This window comes from Canis lupus, chromosome 33, assembly GCF_011100685.1.
Source record: "Canis lupus familiaris isolate Mischka breed German Shepherd chromosome 33, alternate assembly UU_Cfam_GSD_1.0, whole genome shotgun sequence".
Taxonomy (NCBI): Eukaryota; Metazoa; Chordata; class Mammalia; order Carnivora; family Canidae; genus Canis; species Canis lupus.
The window spans coordinates 19,494,858-19,520,774 of NC_049254.1; the positions used below are offsets into that span (position 1 = coordinate 19,494,858).

Genomic DNA, 25,917 nt, shown 5'->3' on the forward strand with positions numbered 1-25,917 from the left:
AGGAAACTCTGAGTCCTGCCTATGTAATTTGACATTTAAAATAGAACTCATCACAGTTCTATGGAAGAAATTCCCAGGTGAGAACTACCAACTTTATTCAGATCAGAAGTTCCTATACTCCCTTAAAAACAAAAACAAAAACAAATTGACAACAAAATCTATGCTTCTGGTTGTATGTAATGCATACTGCTATCCAGTGGTTTTTAACCAGGGAACAATTTTGTCCTCTCCCTCCTAAAGGGCAATTGACAATCTGGAAGCAACTTTGATGGTCACAAGTGAAGTTATTGGCACCTAGTGGATAGAAGCCAGGAATACTGCTGAATGTCTATAATGCACAGAACAGCACCCATCCAGGCCCCCAAAAAGAATTACCTGGTCCAAAATGGCGACAGTGCTGCTGTAGAGAAACCTTGTACTAACTTGTTACCCCAGAGACACTGGCCTTAAACCAATGACCACATCAACACTTAAGAGACTACATCGAAAGGATAGTCTAACAGTTGAAGAATATGCCCACAAGGAGCACCACTTCAAATATATTTGACAAATTTGGATGTGGTGCTAAGGAAAGAACTGGTAAAACGAATAGTTGTTTGGTAGCTAATTATGTCAAATATTACAAACAAATAATTTTATATTACTGAGTCAACTAGATTAACATCCTTTTTTAATTGCAAGAGGTCTAAAAATACGAAGTTATGGATTAATGCAATATTATCCTCACACAGAGATCTTTTGAAATGGTTTCTAGAAAGCAGTGAACACATTGAAAAAAAAGATATCACAAATGAATTCTGAACAGTTAGGAGCCAATTACCTAGGGCGGATTATTTCTACACACAGTATTCTCCGTATGTATCACAAGCATAGGATTGTGCAGACCACAGCCCCACACTGGAACACTGCTTCTTTCAGAAGACAAATCAGGCTAAAGCTCAGAGTTTGAGAACCGTTTCTGTGCAAGAGTCACTTTCAGCAAAGGAAATACAACATGAACTCTATCTAAGGTAGGTGTGAAATTTATTTTTTCAATGAGCCACAACTATTCTGCAAACATTTAACTCCTTGCTACCGTTAAAGGATGCTGATTACACATAAAAGGAAGAGCCAATAAAAATGAAATTGGAAAATGAAGAAAATATGTGAAAATTATTTTTAATATGGTTAAGATTCAACTATGTGACAAATTATATTTTAAGGGTTCTCTGTCAAAGGCATCACATATTTTTCTGATGAAAAAGGATGCCTGAAACTGACATTCAGGTGAGCATTTGGACACTCCCAGTGGTAAGGTTGTACATTTTTTCTCACCTTTGCAATTATTCTCTTGCTTTTGAATTTTATTTTGATCAGTGGTACCTGAAATTAAAATGAATTCAGGGCCTCAGAAAAATTGGCTTTTACTTATTTCTCAGTACCCCAAGAATTTGCTTCCTAGACAGGCATTTCTCAATGATGAGGAAACAAGAGGTGAAACTGGCTTAGCCACACAGAGAATGGAAACATGCTAATTTCAGAGTGGCCAATATCTTGTTTTTCCATTTTAATTTCTAGATATAGCTCCAAAACATTTGTTTTTTCCTCCCTTAAGGGCAAGTTCTAGAGGCAGAAGGATAGTGGTGGGGAGAGTAGAGATGATTATAGGTTTTCATAGCAGTTCATTTTAAAATTGTTAAATATCCTTTATCAGGAGATCACCATTAACAATTCTAGAACAAAGCAAAATAAGAGATTTTAAATAAGGAAAAAAAAAAAGATAAGAACGCAACAGCAATGTCCTGGTACTATGAAAGACTCAAGAAAAAAAAGTCGGATTTCTGCTCTCATGATGCTTGCAATCTTGTTCTAGAGAAAAGAGAAGAATTAAAATAACTGAAGAACAATAAGAAACAGTGTAATTAAGTGTAACAATGAATAGTGGAAGCAAAATGCTGTGTGAAAGCCATGCCTCTTACATCTTTTCCAACTCAGAGGAAAGAGACCATATGGGTCAAAAGTAACCTACTCTAGTTTCTGATATTAGTTTCATAATTCAGCTATAATCCCATTACAAAGAACTTCAAGGAACTGCTGACATTTTTTGCTGCCCTGTAGTTTATGTCTCAAGTATTGCTTCAAATACCAAGCTATACACAGAGATGTCTGCTCTAATGGTATTTGTTGACCTGCATTAGGTTAAGGTTAGCCTCAATAAACAGAGACGAACATCACAGGGAACCAGTAAGTCAAATTGTTTTTAAGTAGGCTTGCATTATTTTTAGAATGTTTTATTACTTTTAACCTAAAGACTAGACATTTAAAGAACATTATCCTCAAATAATCTTGTTATTACATAAAACAGTAATATTTATTATAGGTGCCTCTGTAAAGCCCAAAATGGGGCTGTGCAGAGGTGGATTTACTAGAAATTTAATAAAGCCTAAACTTCAAGGCCCTCACTTGCATGGCCCCTTCCAAATGCCTGTAGGTTAATTTGTAATTATAATTTTGTATTCTTCTTAACAAGGGTACCCCAAATAGTGTAAACGTCTGGCAAAATCTTGATTCACCCTGAGTATAAAATAACCTTGAAGGGAGCAAACCTGACAGTCCTTAAAGGCCAATTCTGAAAAGGGTACAAAATGTACTTTCACAAGGATATAAAAATTACATTTCCAAATGTATCCCTCCTATTGTCTCTGCCATTTACTCCTGCCAAAGAATAGATGCCATCTTGCCCCACTGTTACAAGGTCACTAGATTCTTTTACATATAAATTCTCTCTGTTCAATGACTGGGACTGGGACTCACAGCAGTTTTTGTTTTTTGTTTTTCAAAAGATAAAAAATTCAGAGGTAGAAGATAATTTCTAAGGATAAAAGGCATGTTAGAGACTCGTGAAATTTCTCACTAAAACAGTAATAATTATTATTCATAGCTGAGGGATATATGCATTTGAGAAAAGGAAGGACATGGAAATTCTCTCAGTACAATTTACAGTACTACCTACTGAAAAATGTGGTGAGTTTTTGCAGCGTGTGAGAATTTCTACCATGAGTAACACCACATATCTGTTTTTTGGTTTCTGAAAACCCCAAATAAAATCCACAAGCACCTCTAAACCCCACCATGGAATTCTGACACTTCTGAGTAAGAGGTTCAAAACAAAATAAAATCTTTAGATGCACTATGACTGTCTGCAGTTTTTCCTATAATGCCTTGTCCCAGTTTTTGAAGAAAACTGAATAAAAATTAATTCAAGAAAAAATGAGTGAAATTACCCCAAATGGAATACTAAATTGAAAAATAATAGTTAAATTGTTCATAACCATTTCCTGTTATATTTTTTCTCTCTGTCTTAGAAATGGAGTAAGAATGCTTCAAATAAAAAATGTAAAACCCATCCCATCCCATAAAGGGCCCACTCACGTAAACAGGAAGCTTATTAAAAGAGCTTTTCTTGGTTTTCTGGCAAAGCCTACTTTTTATTTTGATGGCAGCACCTATTAAGGAGAGGACTTTTTTAGTGGGCAGGGTGAAAAATCAAAACTGCAAATCCTTCAGGCACCCGCTGGATAAGGGGTTAGTTGACTGACTTCTTGGCTGGAAGGAACTAAGTGGCTCTGAGATCAAGGAACAGGCTGTATGCAACCTAGCCCTGTCCTATAGATCATGGTCTTCTCAGTCTAGATATCACAAATCAGCTCGAGGTTCCCAAAGAGTCAGCAGACACCAGTCTATAATAGTGCAAAGTGTTTCACATGCACATTGAACTCCTTTCCTTTACACTTAAATCCCTTTTTGTTTCTGTGATTTTCCTTTCTGGGAAGCATTGTAGCATAATCAAAAGAACACAGGTTTTGGAATCTTAAAACCTGGTTTCTAGTTCCAGCTCTGCCAAATACAGTGACATGTTGCATTCCTGAGCATTCAATCTTCTGATATGCAGAATGGGAGCTATAGATCTTCCTTAATCAGCTCAGGTTTCTCAAAACATGAGTAAGCATTATCTGTCTTGAAATTACCAGAGGTGAAAATACAGATTCCAAGGCTTCTTTCCAACTTATTAAATTAGACTCTTTGTGAGCTAGAAAGCCTTGGAATATTCATTTGAGACCCACTTCCCAAACAATTTTTGCATATTAATGTTTTAGAGCCACATTCTATCTTGTCTTGAGTCAGGATTAAATTAAACCATTTTGGTGAAATGTGTCTGCAAAACTGCAAATCAGAACATATATGCTGGGGGATCCCTGGGTGGCTCAGCGGTTTGGTGCCTGACTTTGGCCCAGGGCACGATCCTGGAGTCCCGGGATCGAGTCCCACGTTGGGCTTCTGGCATGGAGCCTGCCTCTCCCTCCTCCTGTGTCTCTGCGCCTCTCTCTCTATGTCTATCATAAATAAATAAATAAATAAATAAATAAATAAATAAATAAATAAATCTTAAAAAAAAAAAAAAGAACATATATGCTGAGCTGTTCTTACTACTGTTATTTTCCAGGGTAGCTCAAAGCACCAAAGCCAAGACATAGGACCATCTTCCCAAAGATCCCGCTTGAAGCCACACCCGGCCAGGCCACAAGCCTTCCACTTATGTTCACTTAGGCAGGGTAGGTTCACCGGGGGTGGGAGGGTGGGAGGAAGTAGAGCTCAGTTGTGACACAGGCAGGATTTCTGTAGAATTTCATTTATGTGACTGTACCTACCCCACAGGGCGATATAAGGATTAATTCCTATTTGGTAATTTACTGTGTGTAAAATGCCTCAAGCCCCTTGGAGGAAAGTGCTATATAAATGTAAAATAATAATTATAATAATAATAACCTTGACTATTTAACTGATCAGTGAATTAGCTAGAAGATTTAGGCTGCCAAGGGACAAGACAGAAACCATTTTAAGTAGAAACACTGTACATCATCGTATCTCATAACTGTTATCACAAAAAAGGGAAACAGAGGTGGAAAATTAAGATAAATCCATGTTCTTCACTGACTTAAATGACAGGGGATCACTAGTCTTGTTTTATGAAAGCCAGGAAATGCAGAAGTGACAGCTGCATTGTAATTCTAACTCAGGCACACATCCTAAGGTCTAATAAGCTTTGGTCTTTTATTTGTATAGAATATATCTCACTGGAGCAACATCTAAAATTTAGCATGAGTAAGGCATCTGACTATAATTTTGCTTAGTTGGAATATGTTCATAACTCACCCCTATTGGTAGGCAATGGTTTTTCTATCTGAAAAAAGATTGACATTATTCTATGAAGTTCCAGATAATATTTGAAACCAGTTGTTTACTAAATTTGATTCCTCTGTATCTTCCTAAGAAAACTAGAGTGTGTTTCTATTTCTGAATTTAGGAAACTAAAACATACAAGAGATACCTTTTCTCCCTAGGAAGAAAATATTTTGGTGCATATACTCACAAGAGCTCAACTGCCCTGAGTTCTTACATTATTTGTTTTATTTATTAGATTTACAGAGACCCTCCCACTAAAAGCTCAGGGGGCTCAACCCAGAACTTTCATATACTAAACATGAATCACTTCTTAAACCACAAAAAGCAAAAGAAAAGGCTATAGAAATCTTAATGGGCAAGCTTCAGATGCTCAAAAGCAATTGTTTAGTTACTCTACTTAGTTATGCATCGTTCAAAACACTTTCTAAATCGGGCAAAAAAGGTTCTTTGTGAAGAACAGGCTTTGGGGCCTTGGACAAGTTTTAATTCTAGTTGTTTTATAGCTCACACACAAAGTAGTTTCGATGTGTATGTAAAGAGGTACTGTACTTCCATGCGATAAAGTTTGCAGTTGAGGATTTTGAAAAGGAAAGAAAGCAAGCAAGGAGACGAATGAATATGTGGTACCTTGCTCTATTTTTAATTATTAACTCATAGCCTTGAAGATTTACATTTTTTAAAAAAATCCAATATTGAGTAAAAACAGGTGTAGACTAAGGTGAATGAGTACCAGAAAATAAAGTTAAACAGTATAAACTAAAATTATTTTGTAAATACCAAAATTAAGCTCTACTCTGTTTATAGGGTAGGGAGAGAAAGAAAGACAAAATGACAGAAAGACAGAAAGTCAAAAATCTGAAAGCCAGAGTTGCAACTCTGGCTCAGTTTCTTTGCATGAACTAGTAAATATTAAAAATGCTTTTTGATTTATAAAAAGTCATATGATACATAATACCCAACACAGCAGAATATTCCAAATGTGATGTGTGCTTAAACACATGCATGCAAACACACAGATACACTCACACATGTCAAAAATATGGGTGTTTTGTCTGGTATAGCTTTCTGGCTTCAAAGGGCCTCTAAACAGGGTAGAAGCAAAAGAGTTTCTGATAAACTGCTTCTGCCAGGGTCACTAGCAGAGAACAAGTGCTGCCAATAATCACTCCTGTTATAAACATTTTAAAAATCCCTCTTTCCTTTACAGATACTTTCCCTTCCATATTGCTAATATGGTAGCCAGTGCCTTGGTCCTTTAGCCACATTGGAATTTCTTGCCCTGCATCACAGGCCCAGCTGTACTCATCAAAGTAGAAAAACTGACAGCATTGTCTGAAAGACACAGCTTGGGATAATTGCTCCTTGTAGTTCCCCTGTCAATGAATATTATCATATTCTTCTCACGAATAAGGTTACTGTACTTTTTTTTTTATTTCTACACACTTAGCCACTAAGCACATTACTGTTCCTTTAATGAAATGGACCAAACGTGACAGTGTGAGCTGTGGTTTAGCATTCCCAAGAGTCTGTTCTAAGGCTTCTGTGTGCATATTTTTAAAAACAATCTTTATATGTCCAGAAGAAGTAAAAATGACAATAATTTTTAACGATATTACTGTTTTCTTAAGAAGGCTAACAGAAATATCAGTGGACTGGCATAAAGCAAAGAAAAAACAAAACACATGAGGGTAGCAAACATATCCTCTTACTGAATTTCTTTCACCCAAATATACAATGGAATCTCTGACATAATGTGTTTTCTTCTCCCTTCAAGTTAGACTGAAACTTAGTTAGAAAGTAGAAAAAAAACACTTGCTTTAAGTCTTCTAGTGATCTACACCTTTGAAATATTAGTCTCTCCTTAAATTTTGAGTGCCAACTCATTAAGAAGGAAAAAAATTTCAAAGTATTGCAGTCACTAATAACAATAGTAAAGTTAACATTTCTTGAACTTGTAGGTGTTCTTGGTACCATTATAACCACACATGTATCGATTGACTCATTAAATCTTCATGACAACTCTGTGAGGTAATGCTATTATCACTCCCATTTTATAGATAGGGAAACACAGGCACAGAGGGATTAAAAACTTGCCCAAGATCACACAGTCCGTGTATAGAGGAGTCAGGATGCAAACTGAGGGAGCCAGATGCTGCTACACAGTGAATATTTGGTCCCATAAAGCCCAGTGCTCCTTATTTCTCCTAAAGCAATTCCTCGGCAGAGTAGCTCTCAGTGTTCACTTTCCCTTCTGAACACTTATACACCTGTTTGCACATAGCCTGCTTTAATATCACAGTAGTGTAATGCTTAAGCTCTGGAGACAGATATAAGTATTTATCCCCAATATCAGCAGTGCTTAACTCTCCTGATATTTGTGCCTCAGTTTCCTCTCGTTAAAAACAGGAGTAATAATACCAATTTCATGTAGCTGTGAGGGTTAAATGGGAGAATGCCCATTAGAGCTCAGTGGAGGGTCAATGCTTAATTATGGCTAGCTTTGTTATCCCTGTTTTTAATCTCTTAATACATATGCTCCCTTTCCTCAACTAGATTGTATTTCTTTTTTTTTTTTATTGTATATTTTTTTTTCCAGAGAAGTCATCAGTATGAATCCTAACTGTTTTGTGTATGGTTTTCCAGGGTCTTAATATATGTTGTTGAACTCTTAGATGTCCTTGATGCCACCATAATAACATGTATTAACTCATTAAATCTTCAAAACAATTCTTTTTTTTTTTTTTTAGAGATTTTATTTATTTATTCATAAGAGGCATGGAGAGAGAAGCAGAGATATAGGCAGAGGGAGAGAGGGAGGGAGAAGCAGTCTCCCTGCGGGGAGCCCAATCCCAGGACCCTCAGGGATCACCACCTGAGCCAAAGGCAGACAATCAACCACAGAGGCCCCCAGACATCCATCCCTCTTCATAACAATTCTATCAGGATATATATTTACTTAGAATATTATAAGTAATGTAATATTTAGAGCAATATTTAAAATTTAGTGAACACTTACTGTGTGTCAGGAGCACTACCAAGTGCATGATGGTATTGTCTCATGTAATTCTCCTCATAATCCTCTGAATGAGGGACTTTCAAAATCCACCTTACACAAGAGGATACCAAGGCTCACAGAGGTCACATACGCAAGTGTTCAAGAATGTGAACCTTTAACCACAACCCTCTACTACCTTCTAAAGAATGAATTTAAAGCAAGTGTTCATAAATATTTGGTCTTCGTGGTGAATCAATTGAGTCACTTCCTTCTGTCATCAGAAATTCTGTGCTTACAGCAAACTAATGTGGCCTGTGCAATATCATTCATTCATAGCCAGGCACATGCCAAGTACTAGCAATTAAAAAAACACTATGGATCTAAAATTTTCTCATCAAAAGCAATTAAAATTTAATGTAATTTCACGACCTCCATTTGCTATGCCTACTCTTAGAAAAATCGAACTTTTCTCCCTTCCTTCCCTGCCCACTCCTTATTCTTTCTTTTAAACCCAAGTTTCATAGTATTAAATTTATACAGATTTTTGCCCATACGAAGCTTATATGTCAAGGCAAGGAACCATTTTAATTATATTTACTCTTCATTTTGAGTATATTTCCTTTTCATATCTGACAAAGACTTCTGAAGTGACTAAAGAAAGGCAAAGCAACCTGATTTTTTTTCAAAAAAATTCTTTCATGTACAATCTTTTGTCTGTAATATTCTCATAATGGCTTAGAAATTTTAAAAGAAGGTTTTAGCTATTTTTGTTCTTTTCAAATTGGCAAAATTTGAATTTTTTTTCTTCACATGTTTAGATTGGCTTTAAAATCAACAAACCAGAAAATAAGAACATATTCAGCTTAAAAAACACGCCCTGCATGGGCGCCTGGCATCTTCAACTAGTGTCAGCATCGCTCTGAAAACTGGGTTTCTATTCTGTTTTTTAAAAAGTTTGAAAAATGCATGTGTAGAACTCACACAGCACCAAGCCTGCTGTCTAAAGAACAGAAAAAGTTTCAGGGCAATAGAAGACCATAACCATTGCTGTAACAAACTCTCCAGTCAGCTAGCAGACCTTGCCAATACTTCCCTTGCCTCTACGCTGAAGGTACAGGTGGCATTTTGTCTGTGACCTTAAAAAATATCTATTTAGGGCTTGGAGTGGATAATTCTAAAACCAGTAGTGTTCAGGTATACTCTGAAGAATCATTATTTGCTATGTATGACTTTAAGTTATATGGATTTGATAATTTCAAAAGGATAAGGAAAGTTCTCCTGAAATTCTATCATTAAATGCTTCATTTCAGCAGAATTATTTAAAATATAACGCCAAAGAAGAGTATTTTATATCTAGAATACATGACCGTAGAATGCCCTTCAGAAGTTAGCATAATCTGTTACTTCATTAAAGATACATTTTATTGTGTACCTACTATATGCTAGGCATTATAATAGACAAGGACAATATGAAGAACAACTAGATCTGAAAAATAGCAGCAGGGATATAAATGGGGATGGTGAGAGAGAACACAGAAGAGACAATAAAGTGATTACAATCATAGCTGCCACACGCTGAGGGCCTGTCATGTATCAAGGCAACGTACAAGGTGCTTTAGATGAATCACTTCATACCAACCCTTCAGGATAGGTATAATCTTCTCATAGATGTGAAAAATTAGTGTTGATTGATTATAAAGGGCTTTGTAATATGATATAATAAAGTTTTTATTTTATTTTATAAGAAATGGAGAAACATTTTTAAGGTGAGAAATATGATGAATTTCTCTTTCTTTTTTAACATTTTATTTATTTATTCATAGAGACACACAGAGAGAGATGCAGAGACACAGGCAGAAGGAGAAGCAGGCTCCATGCAGGGAGCCCAATGTGGGACTTGATCCCAGGTCTCCGGGATCACACCCCGGACTGAAGGTGGTGCTAAACCCGCTGAGCTACCAGGGCTGCCCTGAATTTTTCTTTATAGAAAGGGAACTTTGGTGTTCGCATTCATTTTGGTATAGCATCACTATACTACCCACAAGGATGTGATTTTTTGGCTGGAGCTGTGATTCTCTAACTGATCCAGAGTTCATTGCCAATGAAGTCCACTATGAATTAAGTAGTATCTGGCTTCTGAAAGACACTGATTGGATGCTACTACTCTTTACTTAAAAACACAAGTCATTTTTAATGATTTCCATGACCTAGCTAATGGAGCTTCCTTCTGAAGCATCCATGATCTGCTCCTGAAAACTGTACAGGGTATAACTGTACTTATTCCCCAAATTCTGTAATGCCTTAATATCTTGCCAATTAGTACCTTCCTCACCATTCCAGATTCTATTATATCTTCATGCTTCAGTTCTCCTGACAGCTCCTCAGATTATATTTTTCTCCCAGGTGAAAACTTTATTCATTCTCCAACATTGTTTGAAAGACCACAGCCTTCCCAAATCTTCCTTCTCATTCACCTTAGATTCAACCACTTTCTCTGGTTCCCCACAACGTTTCACCTATTCTTCTACATCAGCATTTTTTTCCCTCTACTTTATATTGAAGCTCTTTCTTTCTAAGTCTCTCTCCTAGAATCTAGAAGGTTAACAAACTGAGGGTATTGACCTTAATCTTTCACCTAAGTTTTACAAACAAACAAACAAACAAACAAACAAAAAAAAAAGGAAAAGAAGCATAAAGTATTGATATACTTGGCCAAGTATGATATCCAGATGCTACACTGCCATAACCAATGCTCAATAACTGTTAGATGAATAAGATAGAGTCACTCAATCATTCATTGACTCACGTTTTAATTAATTCATTAATTCTACATGCTCAAAGAAGAAAGTAAAGATTTCTTTATAAAAAAAGTTTTCTGGGGACGCCTGGGTGACTCTGCAGTTGAGGATCTGCCTATGGCTCACATCCTGATCCCGGAGTCCCGGGATCAAGTCCCACATCAGGCTTCCTGCATGGAGCCTGCTTCTCCCTCTGCCTATGTCTCTGCCTCTCTGTGTGAGTGTGTCTCTCATGAATAAATAAATAAAATCTTTAAAGAAAAAGTTTTCTGTTCATTTGAATAAAAATCTTTTACAAATCAATAGGCTAGGAGAGGTCTATTATATTATAATTATTATTATTAAATCAAATAAACAATGGGTACATCTAAAGAGTACATTCCAAGCTAGAATCAGGAAAACTGGTTAGAAACTGTAGAAAACTGAGAAATGTACTAGCTCATCACTGCCTCCATATAGCCTATAGGTATTTCTGACCATCTTGTACTAATATGAGAGTACCTATGGTACTGGCAAAAGTAGATGAATTGCCTGCCCAGAGATGCTATTGAAAGGAAATAAAACCATTTCATAGCAATATAAGGGAGAAAAGACTGACATTAACAAAGCTATTTATTGTCTAGGCAAGTTAGTAGATTCCAAACATATATTATCTCATTTAAATTCTTATAAAAACCCTAACATGGCTAATATTTATCTATTTTAAATAAAATCATAACTGAATGCAAGAATCTTAACTAAATTCCCAGAGGCCACATTACTAGGAGGCTGGAGTAGCCAGAATCAAAAAGCTGAAAGCCCTTACTTAGTCTTTTCCATTTATATTAAATTACTTCTTAGGACATACTTCCAGACCAAAAGAGTTGAAATCTATGTAGATTTACATTTTGATGGATAGCTTTATGGAAGACTTTACTGTAGGCATCAAAAGACAAAAAACAAGAGCTAATATTTACTACTGTTCTAAACATTTTGGATATATTCACTCATTTAATCCTTACAACAATGTTTTTGGAAGGGAGTACTATTATTATTGTTGTTACCACTTTAAGGTGTGGAAACTGAGTCAAAGAGAAGACAATAAACTTTCAACAAAGTCACAAAGCTAGTAAGTGGCTGTGCGATCAGACTATAGCCCACAGAATTTAACCGTCATGCATACAGCTAATTAGACTAAAAGGTTATTTTTTTTTTAAGATTTATTGATTTATTTTAAAGACAGAGAGTGGTGGAGAAGAGCAGAGGGGGAGGGAGAGAGAATCTTAAGCAGACTCCACGCTGAATGGGGAACCCAACACAGGGCACACAGCTTGACTTGGGGCTTGATCTAATAACCTGAGATCATGACCTGACCTGAAAGAGTCAGCTGCCTAACTGACTACAACACCCAGGTGCCCTAGCCTAAAAGGTTATTAGATGAGACAATGTAAAAATAGTTCCAAGAATAGGACATGGCACAGAGTAGGCTTTTATTAAATGTTACTGCCTCTCTTTTTCTTCAATCTTTAAAATCTTATAACAACGATACCTTTATTTTTAAAGTATATTCTGCTTTTTAAAGACTTAACAATATTAGCTTTCACAAAAATAGAGCATTGAATGTAGGATATACTAAAGTAGTAGTATAATGGTGTTGAGAAGTATTTAACGTGCTGCTAAATATTACTCATAATATAGTTTTTAAGTGACAAAGTATGATTCCAGTGTACCAATGTTTTACCAAAAATAAAATGACACAGAAAACAATGACAACAACAACAACCGGAAAGGTATAGCCCCAAAGGACATTATGAATGGCTTTAATTGTCCTCTTATATTTTATTCTATATAGTCTATCATGACTATTTATGCTTTTCATAATAAGAAAAATAAAAAAGAATAGCTAGGACAGAAATATTCTTAATTTATTGATATAATGCTAAACAGCAACATTAGTAGAGATGTGTGACTCCACACTTGTTTAGAGATGGAGCTTGAATAGAACCCAAGCTCCTCATTTCCAAACCAGTGTGTTTTCTCTTATACTCTATTCTCTAGCCAGTGGTCATAATTATGAGGAATTCAAAAGTAATCTATGAAGAAGACTTCTGGCACATGGTTAGAGATACTATGCAAATGTGCTTTAAGCACACACACACACACACACACACAGAGGTGTTCTAACACATCAGGCTTCTTAAGTTGCTTATGAAACTGTATAAGCCGTTTGTTTCTGAGTCCAATACTATATATGGCAGACTGATTTTCTCTAATTCTTCACACTCTTTCTATAAGAGAACTATAAATCTACACATACCACATGACTTTACTGTAACTCTCAGTAGTGTGTGTTAATGTGGGGAATAGAGTATAACTCTGTCCCCTAGGTTTGAGTTAAGTCAACTCACTTGCTTTGACTGATGTAATGTTGGCAGAAATGCCATGAGTAGTGATTTGGCTTGGCTTCTTATGCACATGGAATTTGAAATAAGAAAACTTTGTCTCAAGTATCTGATCTCTTCATCCTGAGTCCCAGAATGAGAAGCGCGTGAAGAAGATATGAACCCCAATGCAGCCTGAAATAGAGGTACCCAGATGCCACATAGACCTATAAGTGAGAAATAAATGTTTACAATTATAAGCCACATAAATTTGGGGGTTGTTTGTTATGCAGCATTATCATAGCAATAGCAAACTAATATACAAACAACTATCAATGCAATCCGTGGTGGTAGGTTTTGTAATATATATATAGTATACATCTACTCTCTCTCTCTCTCTGATTTTTTTTTTTTTGTGTGTGTGTAGTATACATTTACTCTCTCTGTCTCCATATATATCTCACAAGTTTAGGAAACCTGCCACTACAGATAGCATATATATACACATATATATGAGAAAAGGTTGTCAGTTGAAATTTCATACATGAAGAAGCTACTATGCTTTTTAGTTCGCCATGAATGGGCTTCTTACATTTCACTGCACAGAAAAATCATCTGGGATGGGATCTTATTAAAATGCATATTCTCCTTCAGGAGGTTGGAAGTGAGGCCTCAGATTCTGTGTTTCAAACAAGTTCCTAGGTGGTACTGATATTACTAATACTACTATACTCTGAATAGTGAAGCTACAGAGGACAGATAATGGTAACCACATGTAAGAAACAGCCGCAAACAGGGAAGACAGTCTGGAACAGTCTGCAACTAAGAATGGATATAACTTTGATTAAAATTTTATCTTTATCTTATAATGAAACAATTCACGTAAGAGACAGAAGAGTCAAAGGAAATGGGCCTTGCAAACAAATCAAATGACAGCTCTCATGTTAATGGTGAGTATAGATTCCCAGTTTTATACACACACACACACACACACACACGCCTGTTAATGACTGGAACTAGAATCCCACTCAAACAGTGTGAATGTAGCACCCCAGGACATTCTTATGGACATATATACTGATAAACCTAGAATATTGCAGCATTCGCTTATGGAAAAATCTTACATATAAGTTCACTTTCTGAAATGTAGCTTTCTAACAGCAAACTTGTCTTTATTTCTCTATTTTCTCTTTTTGATACTTCAATTACTCTTCACTACAATCCATTAGATTATTTGTCTTAGTTGGCGTGGGCTGCCACAATAAAATACTACAGACTTGTTATCTTAAACAACAGAAACTTATTTCTCTCAGTTCTGGAGGATGAGAAGCTCAGGATCAAGATACTGGCATGGCCTGAGTTCTAGTGAGGGCTTCCTTCTGGACTGCAGATGGCCACCTTCTTACCAAGTCCTCACATTACACAGAGAGAGGAAGCTCTGGGGTTTTCTCCTCTTCTCATAAGGACACTAATCCTAGCATAGAGGCTCCACACTCATGACTTCATCTAAACCTAATTACTTCCCAAAGGCCCCACCTGCTAATACCATCACACGGGGGTTGGGGGTAGAGCTTCTACATATGAATTTTGGGAGGACACAAACATTCAGCCCATAACATTAGTACTTCTCAAATTTTTTCAGGTCATGGCTTAAGTAGAAAAGGGTAGGGGTGCCTAGGTGGCTCAGGCAGATAAGCGTCTGACTCTTGGTTTTGGTTCAGGGTTGTGAGATCAAGCCCCACACTGAGTTTGAGTTTCAATCTCCCTCTCCCTCTGCCCCTCCCACTTATGCTCTTTCTTCCTCTCTAAAATAAGTAAATATTTTTTTTAAAAAAGAAAGAGTTGTATTGTCTTATTCACTGGGATAAACTAGGAGAGATTTGGAGCTTTAGAGGGGGCTCTGCTGGGCTATCTATAAGTAACCCTTTTGCTCCAGCTGTCACTAGGCCTCTCCGAGGAGATCCATACCCATTCCACATAAGTTGGCAAACTACAAACTGGATACAAGCACATGCTCTACAGAACACAAACAGCATCACCAATTACCATCACTGTTTCTGAGCCTCATTTTGGATCTTTCATAATTGAGCTGATATTTTCTGGAAAACAACATTAGTGTGGAAAGGGGTTTCCTAGGCAGTTGATCAATAACCACTACAGAAAAGATGACAGTATTTAGAAAATTATGCTGGAAGGCATAGTACAAAATCTAAATAAGGCCACTTTAGAAAACAGCAGATGAGATCGTTGACTTTTCTTGAAGAATATGTTTTTAAATTTTCATAACTTTGTATGTCTTCAGGTGTCACAATGGATGCTAAGAAAGTAAATGGGAATCACCCTTTCTCCCTGAGACCAACACTTGTTTTCTTTTCTTTTTTGGGATATATGTGCTGCCGAAGTGAGCACATCTTTTCTGGGATAAATTCACTAACAGTCAATAGCTTATCTTTCCAGAACAAAAGCTTAAAAATTTTTCTAAAATTAGGGAAGAAAATGTATATATATATTTTTTCTGCAGGAATATAGCTAACACCCAACATCAAGTCCTTTGGTACTTCCATGGGGATGAAATTGAGACGCTGTTTCCTGTAGTTTTCTTCAGCTTGGGTTTCTGAATAATAAGGAGGAGGCTTCTGGTGCTAGGGTGATCTTCTTGGTCACCAAACCCTGGAAATAGCTTTAAAATATCCATGGTCTTGGACACTGAGAGTCCGGAAGAGAGTTTGAAACTTTCCATCTTATTGTTATTTATGTTCTAGAGCCTCACTAATTTCTCTCACAGAAGATTGGGTCTTCCCTGGTGCTGATTATAGAGATATAGTGGATCTTACATTTCTGTCTAGAAAAGAGGCATCAACAAGACTTCACCATGTCTCATTCCAGACTGGATTAACATGATCATAGCAATAAATATCAAACTAAAACCAATCGGCTCCCACTTAACAAAGCATGTTAGAAAACACAAGTATATGAGTATAACTTTATTACAGGAACAGTATTGTGTTTGTTTTAATTTAATTTTTAAAAGAGTAAATCAAATACATATACTTCATAAATTTGTTATTCATAACAAATTTATTGTAACACATCTCACGCTTGATTGAAACCCACAAGACTTTCTTATTACCAACAATAAAAATCACTGGTATAAATCATGCGTTATTCACTCATCCAACAAACATTAATTGAGCACTTACTATGTGTCAAGACAGTGCTAGATACAAGAAACCACAGATGAATAAAACAACATCTCTCTTCAAGTGTTAACAACTATTGATGTGAGCAATTGGGCTTCTATTGGGTTTCGGAAAACAGGCTACTAATGGGCAATAATACACTGGAGGTAGTAGAGAGCAGAGAAGAAGGTGCTGTGATCTAATTAAAACAAACAAACAAACAAACAAATAATAAATCTGAAAACCTATCTCATTTTGGTTCCTTCCAAAGAAGAGTCTGCAACAAGAACCTGGGTACTGGTTTTACTTTGAAAGGTGATCTCAGGGCAGCCCCCGGTGGTGCAGCGGTTTGGCGCCGCCTGCAGCCTGGGGCGTGATCCTGGAGACTCGGGATTGAGTCCCCACATCGGGCTCCCCGCATGGAGCCTGCTTCTCCCTCTGTGTCTCTGCCTCTCTCTCTCTGTGTCTATGAATAAATAAATAAAATCTTAAAAAAAAAAAAGGTGATCTCAGAAGGCAAGCGTGAAGAGCATTGAGTCAGAGCAGAGGACAAGGCAGTGATGAAAATGTGTAGAAGGGGCCACCAGAGTATTAACTGGAGCACAATTCAACCAGCATCTCTGAGACTTGTGCACAATGTCTCCAGCGGTATCGTCTGAAGGAAACAGAGGCTGGAACATGAATTCTCCAGTTCTGTTCCTCCAATGGTTGAGAGGCTCTACGGCCTTAAGCAGCCAACCTTCCCTTTCCCTATCTAATGTAGATTTATTGAGCACCCCCTGGCCATGGAAAAGGTCCTGGGAAAAGCACTCCTGAGGTGGGGGTCTGGGCCAACACAGAATTGCTTCAAGCGGAGCTGAAATCAGAGGTGAGCTGAGGGGCTAAGTGTCAGACACGTCTGCTAGAGTAGCCTACAAAGACTTCTGGGGAGTGGGGCGTAATATACTGCAGTCTGATCCAGCAGCCCCTAAAGGATGGTCTGGGGAAGGTTATAATGACATCTTTTTCCTAATTATATTCCGCATAAAGTGTTTCTGACTCTTGTAAGAAGTCAAACTTTGCGACAGTAAATCCTGACACCGCTCAGGTAAGAAACAGAGAAAATGATTTGCTAATCGGCTTACCTGATTCTCTGGCTAGGATGTCAAGATTGGACTCAGCAGTTCTTGTGAAACCCCTGACACTCATTCACCAATTATCCCCTAGAAGTTGATATGTATCGATCTCCCTGTGTTTCAGGGAAGAATTCTTTGAACTGCTCTAAGGAGCTTTTCCAAAACCGATGATACATTTTTGCATCATTTTGTCATGATGGGGCCCTACTGAAAAATTTCCTGACATTTCTCAATTCATGGCAGTAATATCTACGTTGTTGTATCTGGCTTGCATTTTGTTTTGTTTTGTTTTGTATTAAAGCAGAAGAGAAGTGGGTAAAGGTTAAAAACTGCACCTAAATGTATTAAGCTTGAAGGCTGCGAACACAAACGAGAAGGTTTACAGGAAGTTATTCAGACCTTTAAGCTTCTATAAACATTTCATCATTGCTGACAAGATCCACTTTAGGTAACCCTGCGCAAGCAGTTCCTGTGTTGCCGTAAGGGTGAAGGTGAATTTATTTTGCAATTTGCCAAGCAGTGTAGGAATTTTCTGGAGAATTTTGGTTTGGGGGCCTAGAGCGTAAGGTTAAACAGTAGATACTTCTGTGGTTGCAAGAGAAGAACTGATAGACCCCCTCGTTCTGCTATTATAATGTATGGAGGAAAGCACTGGATTCCCAATCCCTAGGAAAGGTGCCGGTGGTAGTATGAACGTACATGAACACAGGCGGCTTCCCTCTGACAAGGAGTGGGCGAGTCTTTAAAATAAAGTTCTGAAAGAAAAAAAAGGAAAAGCTCCAGGGACCATTTAGGCTCCGTCAGTGAGTTCCATCCCGAGACATCACAGCCAGTTGCACAGAAACCAAACGTCAATATTTACAAAGCCCTTTCCATCTTATGTCCTGCTTCCTTTTCCTTTCTTGCCTTTTCTTCTCCCTTTTCCTTCCTCGCCATCCCTTGATCCTCTGCGTCCCTTTCTCCCAGGTGCCCTCACGTCCCCCAGCCCCACCATTTGTGTTCATCCTGAGAAAGAGGCTTCGGTGATGGAAAGGACAGGGCTTCAGACAAAGCCACCGCTCCGGCCGGGGGCTGTGACCCGGCCAAGCCCGAGGAGGGGCGCTCGGCCCTCACAGGCTCTTCACCCCACAGGCCATTAGGCTTCCAAGGCTTGATGGCTGTCTGGAGCCTCGTGATTTCAAAGCTTTCAGGGCCTGACAAGGACTTGCTAATTTCAAACTTTCTAACCAATTACAATCACAAAGAACGCAGGACAATAATCAGCAAAATGAAACTGCTGGGGTGAAGCCGCCCTCGCAGGTTTCGCTCTTGTGGCTCCACACGTCGTCGTGCAGCTGGGACTGGGTTTCAACAAGTAAATAAAAATACATTATGAAATAAAAACATGCACAATGGGTCCCTCTTGCTGTCTTGTTCCCGGTAGTCAGGTCTGGAGGAACCCTGTCCTGCGTGTAGCCCATTAATTTCTGATGGTGTTAATTAAAAACTTTTGATGCTGCCTTTGAATGGAAAATACCTCAAACAGTGTTTCCTTTATTGAAACACCAAGTTCCAAGTCTTGGATTATTAGGTTAAGCTCTGTCACAGCAGTGAGACCAACATAAATGCTTTTCATACCATCTGACTAGTTCTACTACTACTAATTAATAATAATAAATGAAAAGAAAGAAGAGAAACTGTTTAGGTTGAAACTCCCTTATTTCAATCCTTTTTTTTCCCCCGAACTAAATTGAAAATCCGGGTCCCTGAATGTAGAACATATGATATTTTAAAAATCTTTTTTTCAAATCCTTACAGAACATTCAAATCACCCAATGTTCCAGGACCTGAATTTTTTATATTTTAAAATGGGGAAAGCTGCTTAAAATAAGTGAATCAGCTGCTAAGTGATTTCTCTCTGTCTCTTCCCCTACTCTCTTTCGAGAGGCTGAAAAAAAATGCTTAAAATGGTATATGCAATTGATATGTGCTGCTTAAGAAGCTTAATATAATTACTGAGGACTCAGACTTTCTATTTAAAACGGAGATAGGCTGGGGCAAGAGAAACTCTGAGTTGTAAGTATTCATCCCTCGTGAGGTGTGGAAAATGTTTCCAGACGTTTAGTCCACCGAGCGAGGTATGGGGCGCGAGGCAGTTATGCACACGGCTCTCCCCGCTCCTGGAAACCTAGGGAAACCGAGGAAATCCTGACAGCAACGTAAGGAGCCAGTGTGACAGATGCCGTGCAGGAAGCCAGCAAATAAAAATGCATCCCTGCAATCCAACGCTTTTGTGAAGTGCTAAGCAAACCACCAAAACATCCTGATTGGTTTCTAAGACTCTCCTCCAATTTGATTTTTTAACCATTCCTCCCTCCCGTACAGGCGCCTGGAGCCCGGACGCCCAGTTGGAGACGCCCCACAAATGTCTTTTCACCGACGCTCTCTTCTCTCTCGGGCTCTCCTGGACTTCACTTTCTCTCCCATTTCTCCTCTCCCAATCTGTTTATTCATGCTGTCTGCAACATCAGCTGAGTCCTGGAGGGACGACAAAACTTTCCTTTTCTACCCTGAAGGTCTTCATTGGTCTTATTCTTGTTTTGATCTACTATCCCTAAAGTGCATGAAGTTCTGCATAAAGGCGAAGCGTTTTGGCAAATCTCCTTTCTTTCCCTCCCTAACCGCAGGCTGCATTGGCCTCACCCTCTTGCAACAGTTTGCAGAACTGCACCCCAACCGCCACCACCCCCCACCCGTCCCCGCCTGATGTGACACGATGGTGATCCTTCAACAACATCAACGACATCAACACCGACGAGGGGCAACCCTCCCTGGAAGGCACGCGAGGAGAACAGTCGGAGCGACGGAAAGAACTAGAACGCCCAAAAGGGACGTAGGCCTGAGCAAACCACAGCATGAGTCTATCTGTTCACAAAATTTATGAATTTTCCCAAGTAAATTGACAGGCGATATTGTCTACAAAGGACTAGTAAATGTAAATTAACTAACAGATCTGTAGCAAATGAGTGCATTTAAAGATGATTTCCAGCTGAAATGATTTTTCTTCCGAGAGACCAAGTTTTTGTTAAACTTAATCCTACTCTCTTCCCTCTCCAGCAGCAGAAACATCTGGTCGGTTTTAGATTCCCCTTGGATTTCCAACTTCAAAGGGAATTATAAAGAATAACAAATTCATGTACCGGCACTAAAAAAAAAAAATGAGAGCAGCAGGAGAGAATGGTAAAATTGTCCTTATTTGACTGCTAGTGACAGGCGCCACAGGCAGAACCATAAGAAAAGACAAAGGCAAGATCACCGGGTGACAACCAGAGTTTCTAGAAGGGACAGGATCTTTGGCTACACGCAAATATACACAGGGCTCTTTGCAATCTATAAGGAGATTTCTCCTTGCTTAAATAAAGAAAACAATGAAAGGAGTTAGAAGGCGAGAGAGAGAGAGAGAGAGAGAATGAGAGAGAGAGGAAGGAAGGAAGGAAGGAAGGAAGGAAGGAAGGAAGGAAGGACGGACGTTAGTTAGTTCACATTTACCTGTCACATAAGAAGCGTCACCAAAAGTTTGTTCAAAGAATCTTAGGACTCAGACTCTGGGTTTTGTGTTTGATCTACAGAAAACTCTGAGTTCTGATTCTACCAAGGGCCAGATAAGCCATCTCAGAAGTAACTCAGGCTCCTAAGAATACCTTAGAACCGTCATATCCTCCTAAAAGATTAGACCTCTGAGAGTCTCTTCCTTGTTCTGGATCTTTATCAAAGGATGGCCAGAAATCAAAGTCCTCCAGGAGTGGACAAACAGGGTTTGAATGAACTATTGATATTTGCAATTGTGCCCAGTTATGCTTGACATCACTTTATACAACTGGATCTATCTTTCTCCTCTGTCATTTACCTAGGAAAACTGAAATATACTTCTTGGAGTGCAGGTCTTGATATAATCAAATACAAAATAAGAACAGTTAGAAGTCCAATTTTGCCATTATAATTAGCTCTTATAAACAGCCTCTCCTCTTTCTTGTTTCATGTACAATGTGTACAGCAATAACAATAAAAATAAACAAGATGTGATTAACCAATCACCTTGTTCATGGACAGAGAAAGAGTTAAGGGCTAAATGTCTTTAAATAATTAATTATAAAAGTCTTTAAATTTTTATTTATTTATGATAGTCACACACAGAGAGAGAGAGAGGCAGAGACACAGGCAGAGGGAGAAGCAGGCTCCATGCACCGGGAGCCTGACGTGGGATTCGATTCCGGGTCTCCAGGATCACGCCCTGGGCCAAAGGCAGGCGCCAAACCGCTGCGCCACCCAGGGGTCCCTAATTATAAAAGTCTTTAAACTTAGTGTTCAAAGGTTACAGATCCCCACACCACAAATACATTAGGTTGATTCACAGAGTGGCCATCAAAAACCAGAAAGCAAATTACTTTTGACCAAAAAGTATATATCAACAGCATGTTAATATTTCAGAGTAGGATAGAACAAACAACCAATTCTCTGTGGACCTTAGCATGGTTTGCAGATGGAGCAGTCCTCCAAAGAGAAGACCATCTCCAAAGTATGTTGTCTATATCACAGGCTTTGAGTAATCTCTAATGAAGGAAGAAAAAGTTAAGACTTCTCTTCAGCATTTCCAATGTAAAAAAGAAGGACTGAGCTGGCTGCAAAAGCGTCTTGAATATCTGGCTTGAATGAGGTTTTCAATCTCCCCTCAACACTCTAGGTAAAGGCAGGATCACCCAAGTGATCTATCTCACTATGAGAATGCCGTAACTCCTATTCTGATGCTAATTGCATATGATGATGATGTATTACACATCCAAAAAAGTTTACCCAGAATATCTGCCAACTTTTTGAAACATGGATCTGATGATATGAATAAACCATTTTTTTCTTTTGCAACTACCTGTGTCTTCGGTCTAAAATGAAAACCCTGGCTTGATGCAAGCATTTACAAAGGATTCCCTGTCCTGTATAAGCAGAATCATTCAATGATGATTACCCAGGGAGGAGGAAGTAGAGGGTATGGACTACTACTTTATTCCAAGAAATGCTGTTTTATAGCTTGAGGATACATATGGTCACAAATATCAACAATTGAACAGACACCAGACCCAAAGGCAGAGCATAAGGAAACCCCACACACATATACCAAGAAGCAAACACTATCATTAATAATAATAATTATTATTATAGCTATTATCGGGATGAGGTATGATGGTTCACTTGGGTATAATGTGTAATACATTAGCTAGAAAGAACCAAGGGTAAACTTATTCTTATCTTTAAAAGGCAGTTTGTATTCTGGTTTATACGACATGAGCTACATAATTAACACATATAAGAAAAGAATTCAGGAAAAGGTGAAGACTTATGCCTTTATTTCAGTTATTGAATTGTTAATATCAATCTTGAAAATAATGATGAAAAGGTTAGCTGTTTTAAAATATGGGTGTTTTGGGCTATGGTAAAATATCCTCGCAGCTTTAAAACAGTGGCTCATCCCCACCTATCTTTCCTTGGAATGCCTGGCTCAGTGCAGAGCCATCAGATCCTTTCCTGACTTCTGAGGACATTTTAATGGTGGTAATGCCATACCAGGGTAAGAGAGAAATCGAGAGGACCAGAAGACTGAGAGGGACAAAATGAAATGGAAAGAAAAAAGTTTGTATTGTTTACACCATCCAGTCTGGCAAATTTTACAGATGCTTTCTGTTTGCTTGGGATAGTTTATTGCCGATGTTATTTCTTTTCTTCTTCTTCTTCTTTTTTTTTTTCTCCACATGCTTTCCTCTACCAACTTTGGTTGAAAATACTTTGTATGTGTCCCTACTGTAAGCCCTCATATTTTTGTAGAGATTTAGTGTGGTGGAGAAGCACTTTTTTTTTCTTCCCCAAGGGTTAGGCACATCAATATTCCAGCTACTCACTTTCGAGGCCAATGGAAAATGTGCTCCTAAGATTAAATAGACCTGAGTAACACATAAATCCAGTTTATACTGATGCAGTATGTTACACAGTTACTCACACCCTGAATTTCTGATGAGTGGAATACACCTTTTGGACAACACACTGCTACTGAACCATCACTGACTACAATTCAAAGACAGCGAGGCAGGACTAAACTCTTAACTATAGGTTCTCTACAGAGAGCCTAATTTTGCACAGAGCCCTCCTCATCTGTGGAGCTCTGTATGCAAAGGATCTGGTCTAGCCACAGAAAATTAGGTTCTTTAAATATTCTTAGAGTAAACTAGAGAAATATATGCAAGCACACAGGGAGTGCCCTTTGTTCTACAATACACCGTCTCCTTTGACCCTCACTTCCCTAAACAGTGCTTTTCTTTTTTTAATTATTCAGACTGTTAATATATAATTTCTCCCTTTTCAGACTTCATAAGTGCCCCTTTAGGAAGCAACCTTTCCTTTCTGCCAATAAATCTTTAAAAAACGATGCTTTTAAATCCAGTGTTATATTTGGTTTAAGTAGGTTGGCCATGTTTATCCACTATGGGTTGGCTGCAGCCACACCGGACTTCTATAGTAGTCAGAGCACTATGTTTTCCTTTCACCTCAGATACACAATTGCATATAACACAACATATATCCCATATTAAGTCTAACTAAAGCTATGTAGAACTAGCAGCAAATTATCATTCTAAGTTTGGGTCAGTAAAAATATTCCTACTCCCCAAAAAGGTTCCCCTAAGAAACCTAGCCAAATCTGTGAAATGTCCCTCGAGTCAACCAAATTGCCCTTTGGGTAACACATGTACCTAAGAATATTATGAAACACTCTGACAGGATTTTATGATCAATCGTTACATTTTAGGAAATATAATGGCAGTATACTCAGAAGAAAAATAATCCTCTATACAAGGATTAGAACTCTTTATCTAAGTGTTTATAGCGTTAACATGCGAAAAAGTCCTTATGGGCCTGAAATATTGATGGACTAAATGCTGTGATGTTTGGGGTTTGCTTCAAAATACTATGGTAGTAACATGGGAAAATGATAGACCATGAGCTCATCACTGTAAAAGCCCAGGGATGCGTACATGAGAGTTCACTGTAATATGTCTACTTTCATCTATTTGGAAGTTTTCATAATAAAAAATTCAAAAATATATACTGATGGAACTTGCATCCCTTTACTCATTATTGATTGATTAATTTATTCTTTATAGGCAAGATATTGTGGGAATGTCAAAAGTGAAACAAAACAAAACAAAACTCCCCCAAATGCTCTTGTTGCACATTTAGATTAAATAAGCTATTCCTTCCTATTCAGGAATCATATATATTTATGTAAAATGACATTCATAAGAACCATGTAATTACATGTAAAATTCTTAGGTTAAGTTTTGAAAGCAGGACACAAAATTATATACGAAGTATGTTGGGATCCTTGGGTGGCGCAGCGGTTTGGCGCCTGCCTTTGGCCCAGGGTGCGATCCTGGAGACCCGGGATCGAATCCCACATCAGGCTCCCAGTGCATGGAGCCTGCTTCTCCCTCTGCCTATGTCTCTGCCTCTCTCTCTCTTTCTGTGACTATCATAAATAAATAAAAAAGAAAAAAAAAAAAGAAAAAAAAAACAAAGTATGTTTACGACATGTTTAAAAAAAATATATCCTCAGGGGAAAATGAGAGTAAAGAAATACATCAAATAGTTATTAATGATTGGATTTAAATTATAGAAATAATTACTTGTATTTTTCTTCATTTTACTCCTATGTGTTTTTCCAAATTATTTTTAATGAGCATGTATCATTTTAAAATGAAAATAAATTTTTATTCATTAGTGGATAAGATGTGCTCTCCTTTCCCGAGGAGCTTTTCACTAAAACAGAGAAACTGCAAACACACAGCTTTGCCCGGATACTTTAAATCTTCATACCTAGAAGTGAAATACACCCACAGGAAAAGAAACGTCAATACAGATTTTATCTGATCATAGAAACATAAAGAGCTTTCTGTGTGTTGGACAGAAACAGGGGAGGAACCGGCTTCTCTGCAAGCCAGAAAGAGTGAAATTCAGGCCATTTTGTGGCGAGATCCTTTTGCGATGAAAGCAATGGGAGCAACAAATTAAAGTTACAAGTAAGCCTGTCCCTTGAGTCCTGATGCTCACACTGATAGGAGTTTCTTTTTTGTCAGTGTAACAGAGAAAGCACGGGAGTGGGAGTTGGGTGGTGGGAGTAGTTACAATCCTTAAGGCTTGGGGCCTTCATTGGTGAGATGGATATGG

The 25,917-nt window shown here is 38.0% G+C and overlaps 1 protein-coding gene across 30 annotated transcripts in view; it reads right to left on the minus strand.

Moving 5' to 3' along the window:
* ZBTB20 (zinc finger and BTB domain containing 20) overlaps positions 1–25,917 on the minus strand; it is a 750,813-nt gene that overhangs the window by 320,354 nt on the left and 404,542 nt on the right. Inside the window, exon 9 of one of the 30 annotated variants that reach the window (XR_005383338.1) lies at positions 12,368–13,603. The exons of 28 other annotated variants lie outside the window; for them this stretch is intronic. The gene's annotated coding sequence lies outside the window, so the exon portion shown is untranslated. Of the gene's footprint in view, positions 1–12,367; positions 13,604–16,364; positions 18,426–25,917 lie in introns of those variants that run through there. One more of the 30 variants, XR_005383339.1, reaches the window with a different exon arrangement.